This window comes from Artemia sp. Qi Xiang Cuo, chromosome 6 (assembly GCF_049724085.1).
Source record: "Artemia sp. Qi Xiang Cuo chromosome 6, ASM4972408v1, whole genome shotgun sequence".
In the NCBI taxonomy this organism is placed as follows: domain Eukaryota; kingdom Metazoa; phylum Arthropoda; class Branchiopoda; order Anostraca; family Artemiidae; genus Artemia; species Artemia sp. Qi Xiang Cuo.
The window spans coordinates 22,656,338-22,676,688 of record NC_142799.1 but is presented as its reverse complement, the minus strand read 5'-3'; the positions used below and the strand labels follow the sequence as shown (position 1 = coordinate 22,676,688).

General features: G+C 34.4%; 1 protein-coding gene across 2 annotated transcripts in view; it reads left to right on the top strand.

Moving 5' to 3' along the window:
* The first annotated feature begins 718 nt into the window (after positions 1-718).
* The window catches only part of LOC148950997 (DDB1- and CUL4-associated factor 10 homolog), a 69,987-nt gene continuing 50,354 nt past the window's right edge, over positions 719-20,351 (top strand). The window contains exon 1 of one of the 2 annotated variants that reach the window (XM_089090086.1): positions 719-859. The gene's annotated coding sequence lies outside the window, so the exon portion shown is untranslated. Of the gene's footprint in view, positions 860-881; positions 915-20,351 lie in introns of those variants that run through there. The other variant, XM_089090087.1, reaches the window with a different exon arrangement.

Sequence of the window (20,351 nt, the reverse complement as noted above, 5' to 3'; positions counted from 1 at the left end):
AGTTTGAAAAAAAAAATTGGGGGGATAGCTTAGAAATTAAAACTCCCCTACAGGAGTCTTTTTTACACTTATCTGCTTTTGTCATCAACCGGGGCAGATCTAGAGCAAATCTGGGGGGGGGGGGGCTCAATTTAACAAGGACACCAATAAGCAAAATTTTGGCGGAGGCCACAATCTGACAAAGGCATCAATAATTGACCAAACTAACAAATTTATTTTAAAAAAGTGTAAAAACAGAAAAAACAAGGAAAGAGGGTGCCAGGAAAAAAGAAATTTGGGGGGCTGCCCCCCTCGACCAACCAATGTCCTCAAGTGTAGCTTATATTAGAGCACAAGTGTATACTGGAAAAGAAAAGGGGGCTAATACCCCCCCTATTCTAAAATTCACTGTTCATGTAAGGGCGTCTTTAGTCTTAATTAATATTTCAATGAGCGGGTGTTAATAAATTGAAATGTTTATTGAGCGACACCGAGAAGATACTAGTTTCCTGACACAATAAATATTATGAGGGTAGTAAAATCAAAAGTTTTTATCGGTGGATGTTTCCCTTGACATTGGCCGTCAAATTGGGTGTTTCACTTTCCATTGCTCTTGACCTACATTTGACGTTTATTTACAGAATTTCGGAACAGATTGCATAAATTATTTATTTCTTGGTTTTCTCAATCATGTCATTCTGCAAGTACTTCTTAGAGGCTGTGGATTGCAGCTGCAGAATCTTCCGTGGATTAAACAAAAAATCCAGGAAATGTGCACTTCACCAAAATGACGTCTCCATTTGATTATTATCAGTTTAGAGGTCTCTCAAGTTAATCCACTGACCTTTTAGGAAGAAACCATATAAAATCTGAAATTTTTGTAAGTAGCCTATTTTGCATTGCTTAGCCTAATGCATTTTGCCTTAGATTAAAATGTAGATCAGTCGATATTGAGCAAATAAAATAGCTTAGTTAGAAATAATTGGTTTATTTATTTCCTAATTGATAAAAAGTGTTGGCTAGGCTAATTGATGATAGAGACAAAAAGACTCACAGTTAGGCTAGCATATGTCTAATAGTACATAACTGCTTGTGGTCTAAGCCCTATTAAATAAATAAGACTTAAAACCAATGTTAAATATTTAGGTAAATTTTTACCAAATCATATTATTGACTTACAAATAAAGTGAATATACAACTCAATTCCTTTTTTTATGCTCTTTACAAATAGCCTATAGGCTAGCCTAATAATCATTTGTGTCGGAAATGAAATTTAGCCCCCACCCATATATATAACAATTCAGGGTATATATTTGCACATTAGGGGGGTGAGAGCAAAGTTTAAACTTACCTCTCATTTACATCAGAAATAAAATTTACCCTTGCCCCCCTAATGTGCAAATATATATTGGTAAAAATTTACCAATATTTAGCAGTTTACATAGGCTAGATGACCATCAAATAAAGTGACCACTCAATGCCTTTTTTATGCTCTTTCTGAATATAGCCTAATAATTGTTTAACTTACAAATTCAATTTTAAGCCCTTTACAGACCCTCAAAGATGATACTTTTTTCTCTTAATATAGCCTAGATACAGCTTATATACCTCTGTTAGTGTCACTTGTCAAAACTTGTTTACCCATAAATTGAATCAATGGTGACAAAATTGAGAATCAATAAATGCATACAAAATCTATAGTATGGTCTATATATTTGGATAAGGTTAGAAAGGATAGGTTAGGTTAAAATCACATTTACATGTAGGCTAAAGTATTTTTTTTATTTGGAAAGAGCATAAAAAAGGCATCAAGTGGTATGTTCACTTTATTTGTACATGATTTATCAGTAAATATTGAGCAATTCATGTTATTGACCTACAAATAAAGCAAACATACCACTGGATGCCATTTTTATGCTCTTTCTGAATATAATAATTGCTTTTCTTACAAATTCACTTTTAAGCCCTTTTAGGGCCTTAAAAAATAATAATTTCATTCTAAGTTTTTCAGATATAAAAGTCAGTTGTAACATTTGTTTGAAAATGACTATTTCATTATAAATCCATTTTGTAAAAGTTGTGTGATTCACAAAAATTGATTTGTCAAGATTAAGTTGTATAAAAAAATTCAAAATAATTCTGCCATGTTTTCTTCTTATTCTATTTAGGCGGCTTAAAAACTGCTGTTTTATCTACATGTTGAAAAATATCAAAGCTGACAGAAGAAATATGGCAGATAGAATAATGGTTAATTTCTTATCCAACTTATTTGTGACAAGTCGATGCTTGCAGACTATATAACTTCAACAAAACACATTTTATCATGAAATAGTAAGTTTGAAACCAATGTTTTAACTCTTATTATACCAAAAAATATACAAAGAAATTATCATTTTCAAGGGTCCAAAAAAAACTTAAAACTGAATTTACAAGAAAAGCAATTATTATATTTAGAAAGAGCATAAAACTAACATCTAGTGGTATGTTCCCTTTATTTGTAGGTCAATAATATGAACTGCTCAATATTTACCCATTTATATGAACTGCTCAATATTTACCAAGATGATATTAGGAATATTTTGAAGTTACTAATAGTCCTAGTTTACAATTACTCCTCCTTGGAAGGAGACACTATAAAATTATGGAAATAACCTTAATAAATTCTAAATATTTAGGCTACTTGCATTAATCTTTATTGTGCTTCACTTTACTTTACCTAGTATTAGTCTAGTTAGGCTAACTCAAAATGAACACTATAATTCAGAAAACAAATAAAAAAAATCCAAAAATAGCCTACTAAAATGCATGGGAAATATATAATTCCCCATGCATTCTTTGTTTCATTATTACATCATTCTTGTTTCAAATTAAATAAAAAAAAACATGTTTTTTTTAACTGAAAGTAAAGAGCAACATTAAGACTTAAAACTAACAGAAATTATCCTGTATATGAAAGGGGCTGTCCCCTCCTCAACACCTTGCTCTTTATGCTAAAGTTTTTTATTGTTTTAAAAATAGAGTTGTGAGAAAGAGTCTAACTTTAGTGCAAAGAGCAAGGTGTTTAGGAGGGGACAGCCCATTTCATATATGGAATAATTTCTGTTCATTTTAAGTTTTAATGTCATTCCTTACTTTCAGTTAAAAAAAACTTGTTTTTTTATTTAATTTTTGAACATTTTAAAATTAATGCAGGTTTTGATTTTGGCTCACCGTACGTAAATAATTAAAACGAAATTTGTATATTAATTTTACTTTTATTTGGTTAAATGGCTTCCTCGAAAGTTGTTTAATTTTATTTACAAATGTTTTTATTAGTAATAAATGTATGTAACTTGCAAATTAACTTGCATAAAAAACTTCTATATTCATATATTTTTAATATATATATTATGGGGTTTGCCCCCTACTCTATACCTTGCTCTTTATGCTAAAGTTTGAATTTTGTTCCAATTCTTTAAAAATCACCCCTTAATCACAAAGGCCATTAATTAGAATAAATAGCTCTTATGAAAGTACTAAAAAAATCTTTGGCATAAAGAGCAAGGTATTGACTAGGGGGCAAACCCAGATCATATACATAATAATTTCTGTTCTTTTTAAGTTTTGTTGTTGCTCCTTACTTTCAGTTGTATAAACTTGTTTTTTTTTATATTTAATTTGTAATTGTTTTTTTAAATAATGCTGGGAACCCCTTCATAGCAATGTCCCTCCTCCCATGAAAACTTCCTCCATGGAAAGATCCTCCCATGTAACCCCCACTGTTTGATACAACTGTTTGATGAAGGTGCAATTCTTACTTCATAATGTATTAAAAATTGTAGTAAATGCATTTTGGTAAATTTTTGGCAGTTCATATTATTGACTTACAAATAAAGTAAACATCCCCCTTGATGCCTTTTTTATGCTCATTACAAATATAATAATCATTTTGTCAGAAATGAATTTTACCCCCACCCCTATTTATATCAATTCAGGGTATGTATTTGCAGATTAGGGGGATGAAGTTTATTTCTGATGCAAATGAGAGGTAAGTTTAAACTTTACCCCCACCCCCCTAATGTGCAAATATATACCCTGAATTGGTATATATAAGGGTGGGGGTAAAATTCATTTCTGACAAAAAAAATTATTATATTTGTAATGAACATAAAAAAAGGCATTGAGTGGTATGTTTAATTTATTTGTAAGTCAATAATATGAACTGCCAAAAATTTACCCACATTTTGACTACAGCTCACACATTCTGACTACAGCTCCACCATGCTTTACCCCCCCCCCCCCCCCAATGGTGCAAATATATAGCCCAACTTATATATTCCCAATGCGTTTTGCCATGCCACACAATTTTCAAGGAGAACATTCCTCTGTTTCAGCCTGTGCTACTATAAATTGAATCAACAATGCCAATTAAGAAATAACAAATTACATGGGAAATATATAATTTGGGCTATTATCTTAATTACCTTAATTTGCCTTTTGGAGCAAAATTAAGGTCCATGTTGGGTCTGTTCTGCTCTGTGTCAATGATGGTAATTTGGAATGCCATTGTGTTATGGGCCCAGTGATGTTGCATTAGTTGGTAGCTAAGAGGGATGTACTATTGCACTTATATTTCTATGGCTTGTTGTTCTATTCTTTGTCAAGTCTTGACTTGAAGGAGGCACTAGTGGGCATAGTCAGAGTTTTGTCTTGAAGGTTGTTCCAGTTGTTGGAAATATGCTTGGTAAAAAAGTTTGGTTAAGTTCTACAAAATCATATTATTGAGTTAGGAATAAAGTGAATACACCATTCGATGCCTTTTTTATGCTGATTACGAATATAATAAGCATTCCCATTGGAAATGAATTTCAGCCCCCCCCCCCCTATATCGGCTATAACTAAACTAACCTAACCTAAACCTGATTTGGCCTAGATTGGGGGGGGGCGGTAATTAATTTCCAATAGAAATGCTTATTATATTCGTAATCAGCATAAAAAAGGCATTGAATAGTGTATTCACTTTTGTCCTAACTCAATAATATGATTTTGTAGAACTTTACCAAAAGTTTTGGCTCATTCTGGTCTTCAGTCCTTGATTTGCTAGCTTTTGCAAGTGTCCTCTTGTGAAGTGTTGCCCTGTGTGTTTTGTGAGGGGGGTGCTGTTTGGTTGACTATTATATTTGTAGGTCAGCATCATATCATATCTACAATGTCTGAAGACCAGCATTGGTAGTTTTAGGTGCTCTAGTCTCTTATCATATGGCATATTTTGTAGACCTCTGATGCATTTAGTGGCACATCTTTGAACTCCTTCAGTTATTCTGGTGCCATGCTTGTGGGAGGGGGGGTCAGACATGTTCCAAAATCCAAGAATGGCCTAACAATAGCCTTGCAAAGTCTCAGGAATACAGTACAGGAGTGGCTGGTGATAATGCATTTCAGCAGGCCTAGACTTGAGTTAGCTTTTGATGCCACTTGTTGCCAATGCCTGTGGAACTTCAGTTGCTCATCAACAAGTAATCCTAAGTCTTGTTCTTCATGTCTGGTTTGTAGCTGAATATCAGACTGCAACATCTGGTCATGAATGGTATACTGGTGGTGAGGATGACTATTGTCAAAATGGAGGACACTGCATTTATTCATCTTGAATTCAAGCAGCCATTCACTGGTCCACTGCTGGATTCTCTGGAGGTCTGATTGCAGACTTTGTTGAATGGCTGGTCCAAAAATCTTGGAGTTATTTTGGTGTAAAGTGTGATGTTGCTTGTGGCTTCCTTTGTCATATCATTTATGGAAATGAGGAGTTACTATATGTGTTATTCAAAGTGTGTTAACTATAATTATTTTGCATATTATGAAGTAAGAATTGTTTTCTTAACATGTTTTCTTCTCAATAACCCATGATCTAGGCTTATACCAAAATGAGTTTAATGGTAAAGAAGCAACATTAAAAAAAATGAAGGAACAGAAAAATTCATAGGAAATATATGGTTTGGGCTATATATTTGTGAATTGGGTAGGAGTAAAGAAGTGTACTCTTAGGAATGATATAAGTACTTTAGGACTTTTTAAATTCACTTGCAGGATTCTCTAGTGTCTTTAAGTTTGAGTAGGCATAACTGTAGATTAATGCTGCTTACTCCCCCCCCCCCCCCTGAAGTGTGCAAGTATATAACCCAAAGTGCTTTTGGGAATGATATAAGTAAGTGGGCTATTTTGGAATTTTTTAAAGTTGTTTTCAGAATTTTAGTGTTTCCTTCTGGGGAGAATTAATTGTAAAGTAGGACCTAACTAAGAGCTCATAAGGGTATATATTCATATTGAGTGGATAGTGAGTGGCTCCATTGTCAAACATTTTGATGATAATGATCTAATTACCAGTAATCAGCATGGCTTCAGATGTATTTGTTCCATCCAGACAAACTTAATCCAATCATGTATAGTCACTAAACTCATAGATCAAGACCTCCCAGTAGATGTTGTACTTCTGGATATGGCAAAAGCATTTGATAAAGTTGATTGTAATTACTTGTTGATGAAATTGCAGGCTTATTGCATAAATAGTCATGTAGTAGATAGGATTGGTGCCTTTTTGAGTGGAAGGTTGCAGAGAGTTTTTGTAACTGATGAAAATGAAAATCAAGTGTATTCTAATCCAAAATCAGTCATAAGTGGAGTACCTCAAGGAAGTGTACTTGGTGCAATTCTGCTTAATATTTTTATCAATGATTGTTCCAGTACAATCCAAAGCAATATTACATTATATGCTGATGATTGCAAACTTGTTCAATCAGTGGGAGATGGGATTCAGGCAGACCTAAATCACCTTGCTCACTGGGCTCATACATGGCTAATGGTTCTATAACCCACTGAAGTGCAAAGTTATCCATATTGGACCACAGAATCCCATGCAGACATATTACATGCAAAATGCCTCAGGTCAAGTTATCAATTTGGACTCAGTAGATAATGAGAGAGACCTAGATGTAGTTGTTGATAAACAGCTTAAACTCCACTTTCACACAAAAGCACAGGTCTCTAAGGCTAATCGAGCTCTTGGTCTCATCAAACGAACAATTTCTTCTCGCCATCCCTTGATAGTTAAAAAATTGTACACAGCTCATGTTCACCCTTGTCTGGAGTTTGGTTACTCTTTCAGCAATTCTTCATATAAAAGTGACATTGCATTATTAGAAGGAGTTCAAAGGAGATCTACTAAATGATCAGCTCCACATAAAGATATGGCATATCCTGACTCCTTGAAGAAACTTAGCCTGCCCTCATTAGTTTACTGATGCCAAAGGGGGGATGTAATTAAGTTGAAGAATTTATTTACAGTAATATGATAGACCCATTATTCAGCTCTACATCATATTCTTCAACAAGAAGTCATTTACTAAAGCTGCAAAGGAAACATGTAAAAAGACAAGAGAGACGAGAACTCTTTCTATTCAAGCAGTGCCAGCCTGGAATAGTCTTTCTGATTCTACTGTTTCAACTTACTCTATAAATTCTTTTAAAAAAGTTGTTGATTGTGAATGGGCAAGTGTGAAGTGGAAATATCACTGGGATGCTCATGTAATATTCAGATAACATCGTTTCCAAACCAACAAGAACTACAGGAGGTTGTAGCCAACTTATCTCATTGACAAGTGTGATTTAAGGTAATAAGTTTGAGCTGTATGTATCTTTCTTTCATTCTATTAATATTTTCAATGTCTCAATCTGGTGATGATACTGATACAGATTCACTTTACTAAAGATGTCTATTAACTACCTTGGCATCAATATAGCATTCCTACTCTCAAGCAGGAAACACTATAAACATCTTAAAACTCATTAAAACACTTACTTGTGTCATTCCTTAAAGCATACCAATAAACTTTGGTAAATTTTCCAATAAACTCACTAATGAGACAGCTAAAAAATAGACATATCTATAGAAATCAGAATTTCATCCTGAATCCAAATACTCTAAACTTTTATTTCCTTCCTTCCAGAGAGTGGGAATGCTATACTGATTATTTTGATAAACTTATAAATCAATTTATAGAAAAGGGTGACTTATAGAGAATTCAGTGTATATATATACAACCCGGGGTATATATTTGCACATTGGGGTGGGGTTAAGTTTCATTTCAAACACAAATGAATGTTATATTGGGATTTAGGACAAAATTCTGATTCTAAATACTTGTTTATTTCTTAGCTATCACATTAGTGGGGTAATTGGAAAATTTACCTAAACTTCATTTCCTTGCTTCCAGAGAGTGGGAATGCTATAGGCCTACTGATACAGTATCTTTACTAAAGGCTACTATAAAAGTAAATTCAAAGTTACTTTTCTGTCATTTCAGCTAGGCTATTTCAAAGACATTAACTGGATTTTTTTTTTTTTTTTTTTTTTTTTTTTTTTTTTTTTTTTGTCAAACCTGGAATGTATCAAAGTTAAATCATTTCTGAGCAACGTAGGGGTGAGGCAAATCTCTAGACAGTAAGACTGTTGGGGCTCATATGGACTTACTTGTAAAACTGGCTCAGGGATTTGTGGCACCTTTGCTAGTTGTTGAGCTAACTCTAGCTTGCTTAAGGCTATTAGGCCTATAGGGCAGAAATCAGGCTAGAAAAAATGGTTTATAGGATGCCATTTAATTGTTCATTCAGTACTCTTTTAAATATTATAATAGTATCATTCTTGTCTGTGGCTCATCTGAAGAAAGCACTATAACATCAATCAAATATTGGCCTTCCATTTGTTTTTCTAATCAGCACTCTTCAGATATCAGAGAATGGTCACTATTATGTGCTCCCCCCCATTAATAGACAAATTTTAGCTTTAGGCTTGTATACAAAATTACTAGAAAACATATATGAAATACATTTATGAAAATATATATGAAATTATCATATTTATAATATAGAGAAAGTTGCTATCAATCAAATTTGTGTTTCCTTTCATGTTCATATCTGTTTTTAAATTATTATAGATAATATATTTATCCCGCTACTCTAATTGTTTCACAATAACATAATGCTATAAACTGGTTAAGATTACACATATCTAATTAACAAACAGATGCAATAATTTAAGCAGTAAAAATCATTATGTAAACTTCTCTGGCCGACCACTTCTAAAGGAAAATGTGGATAAAATAAAAATATGTCCATTAGATTGCTTATTTTATGCTCTTTTTCAGTATGATAGTCATTACCCTGGCATCTTTCCCTGCCTCCCCTGATGGCCCCAGATATAGCCTTAGGATATATTCAAAACTAAAAGAAAACAATAAAACAGAGAAATTGTTACTTTATAATATGGCAAGATGTATCTATTAATCAGATTATTATGTTTCTTTCCTTTGTTATCCATGTTTTAAATAATTAATTAAAAAAAATCCAAAAAAGAAGTTTTTCAAAGAAAAACAAAGGCCATTTTAAACTTAAGATCATCAGATACAAATATCTGTTAAAATTCAAACTCAAAACGACCAGAAATTACTATTAAATAATAAATGAAACCCAAAATGAACAAAAATTAAATAAACAATCACAGCAAAAAAACATATTTCAAGTAATAATATAAATGAATAAATAAATCTTAAGGCAAGTAATGCTTAAATTGAGTACGCAAATCAAGCTTAAAACCAAAAAAATTGCTATTGAAGTATAAATGAAACCCAAAACAAAGAGATTAAATAAAGAATCAATACAAACAAACTTACAAGAGGTACTAATGTAAATGAATAAATAAATCTTGAAACGAGTAAAATTTAAATTGAATATGTAAATCAAGCTTAAAACAAACAAAAATCACTACAAACAAGAGTTTGGGTATTGCCTCCTTCTCTCACTGTTAAGTCTAATACCTACTGCATCATTGGCGCTTTACTGAAAACGAATTGTATTACAAATATTTTCTTTTGTACTTAATATTGAAAATAAACATTAAAATTACAGTAAAATTTTGAACTGATGAGCTTTCAGCAATTAATATCATTATGCATCAAATATTCAGTTTAATTTATTAGTTCTTTCTAAAATTGTTCAAGACCCCTAAAATTGTCCCCGTTTTTAACTGTAAAAACCTAAAGCCTACTGCGTCATTGGCGCTTCACTGAAAACGAATAATGTTACAAATATTTTATTTTCCAGTTCTTACAGCATTGAAAATGAAAATAAAATTACAGTGAAATAAAATCTTAAACTGTTGGATCTTTCAACAATTAATGTCATTATATATTAAATATTCAATTTGATATTGTTTATACTTTTCAAGACAGTTCAAGACACATACAGTTTTCAGTAAAGCGCCATGACGTAGTAGGTTTTGGATTTTTACAGTGAGAGAAGGAGGCGATACCCAAACTCTTGTTTGTAGTTATTTGTGTTTGTTTCGAGCTTGATTTGTATGTTCACTTTAAGTTTCACTCGTTTTAAGATTTATTTATTCATTTACATTAATATCTATTGTATGTTCGTTTGCATTGATTCTTTATTTAATTTCTGTTTGTTTTGGGTTTCATTTATACTGCAATAGCAAAAATTTTTTTTCGTTCTAAGCTTGATCTGCGTATTCCATTTTAGTATTACTCGCTTTAAGATTTATTTATTCATTTATACTATTACTTGTTGTATGTTTTTTTGCTATGATTATTTATTTAATTTCTGGCTGTTTTGAGTTTGAATTTTAACAGGTATTTATATCTGATGATCTTAAGTTTAAAATGGCCTTTACTTTTCTTTGAAAAACTTCTTTTTGGAAAGTTTTTTTAAAAATTAATTTCTGTTCGTTTTTTATTGCAAAAAGTTTTTAAAAATACTTTATTTCAAAATAAAACTTTTTTTTTCCAATATCAAATGTTCATCAAAGTATCAAAACTAGTATCAAATTAACAATATTGAAGTGAAAAATGGGTGCGTTTCCACCTTGGAGTTATATTATCTTATGTTTGAAACTATTTTTAACAAAACGACTATCTCAGAATTTTATCAGATGGGATTGGGGAAAAAGGGCGTGGGGGGGGGGCTAATTGCCCTTCAATCTCTTTTGACTCTTTAAAATTGAGCTAGAACTCTTCATTTTCAATCAAATGAACCCTCTCTGAAGTTTATTCAAGCATCCCTTCTATAAGAACCATATATGCACTCAGGGCATAACTTACAACGCCTGTCCCTGGGCCCTGGGGGGTTGTGTTGACCTCAGAGTTTTAATATCTGATGTTTGAAACTATTTTAAAAAAAATGACTGCCTCAAAATTTTTATCAGATGTGTTTGGAGAAGAAAAAGGCGTGAAGGGGGAGGGGCTAGTTGCCCTCTGATCTCTTTTGATTCTGAGAAAGTGAACTAGAAATTTTAATTTCAAATCAAATGAACCCTCTCTCAAGTTTATACCAGCATCCCTTTCATAAGAACTATATATGGCCCCAGGACATAACTTACAACGTCTGCCCCCTGGGGTGTGTGGGTCTGTGTCGACACCAGAGTTTTCGTTATCTGACCTTTGAACTATTTTAAAAAATGGTTATCTCAAAGTTTCTATCTGATGGGTTTGCAGAAAAAAGGGCATGGGGAGTAGGGCTAGTTACCCTCCAATCTCTTTTGACTCTTAAAAATTGAACTAGAACTTTCAACTTCCATTCAAATGACCCCTCTGAAGTTTGTATGAGCATCCCTTCCATAAGAACCATATCTGCCACCAGGGCATAACTTATAGCGCATTCCCTTGAGCCCGGGGGGGGGGGTGTTGAGAACAGTTTTTGTTATCTGACCTTTCAACTATTTTTAACAAAATGGCTATATCAAATTTTTTATCAGATGTATTTGGGGGAAAAGAGGCGTGGGGGGATAGTTGCCCTCTAATCTCTTAACTCTCAAAAACATAACCAGAACTTTCAATTTCCAATCAAATGAGCCCTCTCTGAAGTTTATACAAGCATCCCTTCCATAACAGCTATATATGCCTGCTGAACATAACTTACAACACCTACCCCGGGCCCTGAAGGACTGTGTCGACCCCGGAATTTTCGTTACATGATCTTTGAACCATTTTGAAAAAAATGGCTCCCTCAAAGTTCTTATTGGATGTATTTTAGGTAAATAGGGCGTGGAGGGAGGGGGGCTAGTTGCCCTCCTATGCCTTTTGTCTCTTAAAAAGTGAACGAGAACTTTCAAATTCCAACCAAATGAGCCCTCTCCGAAGTTTATACGAGCATCCCTTCAATACTAACCATGTATGTCCCCAGATTATTACTTACTACCCCTGCCCCCCGGCCCGGGGGGGTTGTGTCGATACAGGTGTTTTTTTTTATCTGACCTTTGAACTTTTTTTTAATGAAATGGGTATGTCAAAATTTTTATCGGATGGGTTTGGGGGAAAAAGATGTGGGGGGGGGGATAGTTGCCCTTTGACCTCTTTTAACTCTTTAAAATTGAACTAGTACTTACCATTTTCAATTAAATGAGCCCTCTCCGAAGTTTATACAAGCATCCTTTCTATAAGAACCATATATGCACTCAGGGCATAGCTTACAACGCCTGTCCCTGGGCCCTTGGGGGCTGTGTTGACCCCGGAGTCTTAATATCTGATGTTTGAAACTATTTTTACAAAATGGCCACCTCAAAATTTTTATCAGATGAGTTTGTGGAAGAAAAAGGCGTTAAGGGTGGAGGGGCTAGTTGCCCTCCGATCTCTTTTGATTCTGAGAAAGTGAACTAGAACTTTTAATTTCAAATCAAATGAGCCCTCTCTGAAGTTTTTACAAGCATCCCTTTCATAAGAACTATATAACTTAAAACGACATAACTTAAAACGACATAACTTAACCCCAGGACATAACTTAAAACGTCTGCCTCCTGGGCCCTGGGGGGCTGTGTCGACACCGGAGTTTTTGTCATCTGACCTTTGAACTATTTAAAAAAATGGCTATATCAAAATTTCTATTGGATGGGTTTGTAGGAAAAGCGCGTAGGGATTGGGACTAGTTACCCTCTAATCTCTTTTGACTCTTAAAAATGAGTTAGAACTGTCAATTTCCAGTCAAAAGACCCCTCTCTGAAGTTTATATGAGCATTCCTTCCATAAGAACCATATCTGCCACCAGGGCATAACTTGCAGCGCCTGCCCTCGGGCCCTGGGGGGTTGTGTCACAACGGAGTTTTTGTTATCTGACCTTTGAACTATTTTTAACAAAATGGCTATATCAAAATTTTTAATCGGATGCATTTGAGGAAAAAGAGGCGTGGGGGGGATACTTGCCCTCTGATCTCTTTTGACTCTTAAAAACTGAACTAAAACTTTCAATTTCCAATCAAATAAGCCCTCTTTGAAGTTTACACAAACATCCCTTCCATAACAGCTATATATGCCCGCTAGGCATAACTTACAATGCCTACCCCGGGCCCTGAAGGATTTTGTTGACCCCGGACCCTGAAGGATTGTGTCGACCCCGAGCCCTGAAGAATTGTGTCGACCCCGGAGTTTTCGTTATATGATCTTTGAACCATTTTGAGAAAATGACTCTCAAAGTTCTTATTGGATGGATTTGAGGAAAATAGGAAGTGGGGGGGGGGGGCTAGTTGCCCTCCGATCTCTTCTGAATCTTAAAAAGTGAATGAAAACTCAATTTCCAATAAAATGAGCCCTCTCCGAAGTTTATACGAGTATCCCTTCCATAAGAACTATATATGCCCCCAGAGGAATACTTAGAACGCCTGTCGCTTGGCCCTGGGGGGTTTTGTTGACACAGGAGTTTTTCTTATCTGACCTTTGAACTATTTTAAATGAAATGGCTATCTCAAAATTTTTATCGGATGGGTTTGGGGAAAAAAGGGTGTGGGGGGCTAGTTGCCCTCGGATATCTTTTGACTCTTAGAAAGTGAACTAGAACTTTTAATTTCCAATCAAAGGAGCTCTCTATGAAGTTTATACGAGCATCCGTTTCATAAGAACCATATACGCCCCCAGGACAACGCCTACCCCCAGGCCCTGGGGGGTTGTGTTGACACTGGAGTTTTTGTTATCTTATTTTTGAACGATTTTTTAAAAAATGGCTATCTCAAAATTTGTAGCGGGTAGGTTTAGGGGAAAAGGGACAGGGGGGGGGGGGTGTTCTAGATGTCCTTCAATCTCTTGATTCTAAAAAAGTTAACTAGAACTTTCAATTTCCAATCAAATGAGCTCTCTATAAAGTTTATATGAGCATCCCTTTCATAAGAACCATACATAACTTAGAATGCCTTCCCCTGGGCCCTGTGGGGTTGTATTGACACCGGAGTTTTTCTTATCTGACCTTTGTTCTATTTTTAACAAAATGTCTATCTCAAAATTTTCATCAGATGGGTTTGGAAAAAGAAGGTGTGGGGGGAGGGGGCTTGTTGCCCTCGGATATCTTTTGACTCTTAAAAAGTGAACTCGAACTTTCAATTTCCAATCAAATGAGCCCTCTCTGAAGTTTATACAAAAATCCCTTTCATAAGAACCATATATGTCCAAGGCCATGGCTTATAACGCCTGCCCTGGCCACTGAGGGGTTGTGTTGACAACTGAGTTTTTGTTATCTGACTTTTGAACAATTTTTAACAAAATGACTATCTCAAAATTTTTATCGGATCCATTTCGGGAAAAAGGGGCGTGGGGGGGACTAGTTGCCCTCCAATCTCTTCATTCTCAAAAACTGAACTAGAACTTTCAATTTACATTTCAATGAGCCCTCTGTGAAGTCTATACGAACACTCCGTCAATAAGGACCATATATTCCCCCAGGGCATTACTTAAAACGCCTGCCCTCACGCCCTGGGGGGACGTGTTGACCCCGGGGTTTTCGTTATATGGTCTTTGAATTATTTTAAAAAAATGGTTATCTCAAAGTTCTTGTCGGGGGGGTTTGCGTAAAAAGGGCGTGGCGGGGGGGGGGCTAGGTGACCTCCGATCTCTTTTAACTCTTAGAAACTGAATAAAAAAGAACCATATATGTCCCAAGGACATAACTTACAACGCCCAGCCCGGGCCCTTGGGGCTGTGTCGACACCAGAGTTTTTTTTATATAGTCTTTGAACTATTTTTAACAAAATGGCTATCTCAAAATTTTTATTGGATGTATTTGGGAAAAAAGGGCGTGGGGAGGGGACTGGTTACCCTCCAATATCTTTTGACTCTTAAAAAGTGAATTAGAACTTTCAATTTTCAGTTAAACAAGCCCTCTTTGAATTTTATACCAGCATTCCTTGCATAAGTAGAATATATGTCTCCGGGGCATAACTTGCAATGTATGCCCCCAGGCCAGTGGGGATGAGTCGACCCCAGAGTTTTTGTTATGTGATCTATGAACTGTTTTAAAGTAAATGGCTATCTCAAAATTTTTATTGGATGCATTTGGGAGAAAAATGGCGTGGGGGGGCTAGTTGCCCTCCAATCACTTTTGACTCTTAAAAAGGGCACTAGGGTTCTCGATTTCCAATCGAATGAGCCCCCTTTGAAGTTTATACGACGACCCCTTCCATATAAAGTGCTTCTGGAAAAAAAAACACAAAAAAACATTTGAGCCGTACAGCCTTTACTGTAGGCAATGCTATAGCGTTGCCTCTGATATTTTTATTTATTGCAATCACTCATCAGAGTGGTTTTCACAGGTTGAGAATGCAAGAAACCTGTTTTAACCAAGAAAACATTAGTGACAATATAGAAATATGTTACTTGGGGCTGTGTTTGGGACCATCATGCGGTATTTGTTTTGGGGTTTGTTGCCAGGATAGTATAAATACTCAGTGGAAAGCTGTTAGACTAATATCAACTTTTTGAACAGAACTATCTGGACTTGAAGGTAAATCCTATCTGTTTAGCTCATGAATTTAATATTATTTTCAACTATGACGTTTTTCTTTATTTGTAATCTATAACTTCAAGAAATAATGAGTATTTTTAAAAAGTTGCAAAATAATGAGTGAGACCATTTTTCTTGATTCATCAAATCATTATTCATGATAATTTTCACTTGATGGTCTTTAAAGCCAGTTATGCTTTCTATTTAATGTTTGTAGCTGCCACTTCTTTGGTGCAAATAGTGAGGTCTAGGGATTGTAACATGGAGCTATATGCGTTTCACCCTACATTCACTAAGCATATTCTAATCGATTTTTGTGATTTCTAGTGTTCAATGGTGAATTGCAATTATTGAATTACGTTCAAAACCACTTATTGAAACATAATGCAATTAATTTTTTGTTTACTTTGCTTCAGAGCTCAATAAGCTGTAATTCGTCCTTGCAGATGGAAAATTCTTGGAACATTTATTTATTAGTATAAGCTAGTAATATTTTTTGTTAGTTCCAAAGGTTTTTTGTAATTAATGTAAAGATGTAATTTATTTGGTAAATATTTGTAATTAATTGCAGTAAGCTCTATTGAACACAGGGTTTAATATTAGCTGGGTATGCAACATCAAAGGCCCAAGACAATTCAGATTACCCAAAGCGTTGCAATTCCTTGTACTGACCCTGCTTGATGATCAAACATTATTGCCTCTTGACGTTGATTGCTGATACCAATCTGGCAAGTTTTGTTTTGTTATAGAACAAACAGTAGAAATTTATATCTCAAAATAGGACCTTCAAGTCCTTGCCCTTGCAAAACTTTCAGCTCTGTGGGTCTACAATGGCCTAATTTGTCTAGATCAGGGATTCCAAAATGAACTGATACCCAACACCTCCATTATCAAATTACTTTAGAAGTACTTACCAATTTGAAAACTTTGCAGTTGATTAAGTGAATAAACGTGATATCATTTTCTTGTCAAAAGTAAACAAAATAAATAAGCATAAAATATAGCACATATCTAGTGTAATTAATAATCGTTGATACAAAGTATAACAATATTCAAATAGGTAATTATTTTTTTTAAACCTTAAAGTCACAAAATACAGATTAAAAAGAATCCATTTGATTGATAAACCTGGAGTATTTCTGCCAATCTTGTTAAATCACCTTCAATATTGCTGAGTTGCAGCATTAAATATTTACATTTGTGGATTTTCAAATGATTTCTTAGTTTTTGTAGAAATGTTTATAACCACACTTTTTTTGACTAGACATGATGATGAAAAACAAAAAGGTATTATTCAGCAATGTTCCACAATGCAGTACAATATATTTCAGTGTTACACTGGAACCAGAACTTCTGATAGCCTTTGTTGAACTTCTGCTTTGCTCCATGTCTGTGCTGATGGTGATCAAATCTTCTTGCATTATTGCATTGGCTTTTTTTTATGGCTGTGATATTGTATGCATTTCTTATCCATTTAGGAATTTGTAAATTAAGAGATCCTCAAACCTCTTAGTAAAATTCTTGTGTAATGCATCCAAATTAATGATATAAGACAAAATATCATTGTCTTGAAGTATTTCTGGTAATTAAAAAAATTATGAAAACTGAAAATTTTTTTTTGCTTAAATTTTGTTTATAAGTTTTCTAACAAAGGCCAATATTACTGATTTTGATTGAATCAAGTTACAATTATCACCTTGCAACAACAAATCGATTTTGTTAAACATGCTAAAGATAGTAGTCAAATAATAAATATATGTTTTACAATTGTTCAAATTTTCTTTTTCTACGTCTTTTAAAAAAGAGGTCTCTAGTTGCTAGCCATTTCTGGTCAATTCAATTTTGCACATCCATTTGATGCTGGCAGTTGTATCAACAAATAATAACTTCATGGAGGTTCAAGCAATGGCAGCAACTATAATGGGTCTATCAGTCTGCAAGATCATGAAACTCAATGAGGGCCAAGTAGACCTCCATCTGTGTTTGCTGGTCTATCTCTAGGTGCATGAACAATTATGCTGCTGCTGTGATACCTAAACTGTAGAAGGCTCCTGGAGCAGTTGCAGATGACTGTTTTTGGATTTTATCTCTGGAGCACTACAATTTGTCACTAAGTGGTCCAGAGTCTCATCTCCTTTTTGACAAAGTCTGAAGTGCGGGAATTGGAGAGTACTTATAGATATTGTTGGTATTTTGCAGATGAAGGCATGGTGATTAAGGCCTATTGCTCCACTTCTTATTCAATTGTATAGGAGGGATCCTGTCTTTCAAATTCAGATCTTTTTCTTGTAGAAGCTCTAATACAGATTCAAAAATAGCTGAAAATTTTGCTAAGCAACAGCCTCTTGATAGCCAGCAAACTTTAGTGTGCAGTAGCTGAATAACGAGTTCTTCATTTTTCTCACGTAGTTGAGCAAATAACCCAGAGTTTAAAGAATTGCTTCAAATCTTGTTGACAGCATTTATAACATATTATAAAGGCAGGTACAATATAGGACTCCAGTATATTACTAATAAATTCTGCGTGTGGATTATGCAGTGCATGAATAGTGCCTCATGCAGTTGTTGCTTTGAGTGAGCAATAAAACTAATGTGACGCCCAATCGTAGATGACGCACCATTCACAGCAGAAACAATGTCCTTTCATGGAACAACTTTGCTGGCCAAAAAATGCTCCATGGCCTGAGAAATTGATTTCCCTCTAGCATCAATTTCTATTTAAGTACAGCATTTACAAGAATAGAGAGATTGAAAACGCCAACTTTGGTATTCTGATGGTGCTGTGGAGACATGATGTTGACTCATAAACATCTTAATGAACCAAATAATTATATTGGTAAATACAACACTACACTTCTCACCTGATGGATTGTAGTCTTTGTATTATAATTAGCATTATTTGATTCACCAAGATATTTGTGAGTCAACACCATGTCTTTACAGCAGCATCAGAATATAAGAGTAACATATCTAATTTCTCTAGCCTTTTACTGTGTCGTGAGAGACCAGCTATATGCTTGGTTACATGCCTCTGAACTTCTCAATCAGTGTTGGTATTGCCCTTGTGTGATAGGGAGGTGAGAAAGATAATTATTTCTCATCAACAGCTGACTCATAATGACAATTTGAAAGTAAATCAGCAAAACCAGCAGACTTTTTTATATTGTGGAGGTGTATGTCCAGGTAAAAGGAGGACGAGGGCAGTTTTACAATTGCAACAGTAGTAATTATTATTTGGAAAAAGTATTGATTAGTATATTTCTTTTTTTTTTGCTAGGGTATGTAGTTTCTGTGCTACAGGATAAATTGTGCTGGCTAATCTTGTCTGATTTTGTTTATGTAGCATTGAAATAGGTAAAGTTCTGAGTGAACACAAATTAGAGAGCAATACAAGACTCAAAAATTTTACCCCTTCCCCCTCTTACCGTTCTTTCCATAGATAATAACTCCTACTGTTGCAATTACACTCTAGTACACCCCCACCCTGTCAAGGAGTTATATTCCATGCTATATCCCTCTAAAAAATCATACTTTCCAATTTATCTTACACTTTGATATAAATTGGGCTTTATATAGAATAGAATAGAATATGATTTATTGGCTAAAATAGCACAAAAGCTAGCATAAGCACGTCAAAATTACCATAACAAAACAAATGTTATGGGATAAACATAAAACAAAAAATTGAATCAATAATAAAACAGATGTTAGGGGATGAACATAAAACAAAAGTTATATCAATTATTAAAATAGAAAACAAGATAGGAGACAAAAGAGTTTTTGTACCTCATAGTCATCATTTGGGGATGCAGCTTCATTTAGGTATTTGAAGCTCTACGGGCATTGAGTCTTTTATTAGGAAGAATTGGGAGGATTTTCTTTAAAGGGAGGGAAAAACGTCGATGATAGTCAAAACTAAGGCACTTGTGACCAAAATTCATGACAATGATGTGATGTTGTGATTTCAATGTAACAAATTCAAGGCTAGCCAAACCTTGATCGTATGTGGCATAGGCTGTCCCCAGAATAATTTTTATTGCTGTTTTTTTAATACTTTTAGTTTTAGAACATTGGTCTTTGGTCAACACAGGGTGCCAGACAGGAGAAGCATATTCCAGACAGGGCCTTATATAAGACAAAAAAAATATTTTAAGGTTTTGGATTGATATGGAGAACCGTTTGAGAAGAGAGAAAGATTTAAGGAGAAAACAACCTGACTTAAATAAGTAGGAAATATGGGAGTTCCATTTAAGGTTATTGTCCTACTGCACACCAAGCAGTTTAACAGTATTTAAATTTGGTATGCAAAGGTAATTATTGATAGGGGGTATATTTTTTAAAAAAGAAAATAACATGAAACTACTTTTGGGTATGCTTAAGTTGAGTTTAACATTGTCAAGATCATTCTTTAAATTGTTAATGAGTGAATTGAGTGTAACATTCAAAGTATTAGATGTTTGACAAAGGTTAAGTAATGTCAAATCATCCGCAAATTCAAAAGAGTTGTCATAACTTGGTTAAACATTATTAAAAACAATTAAAAATGCTAAAGGACCAAACTTAGTCCCTTGAGG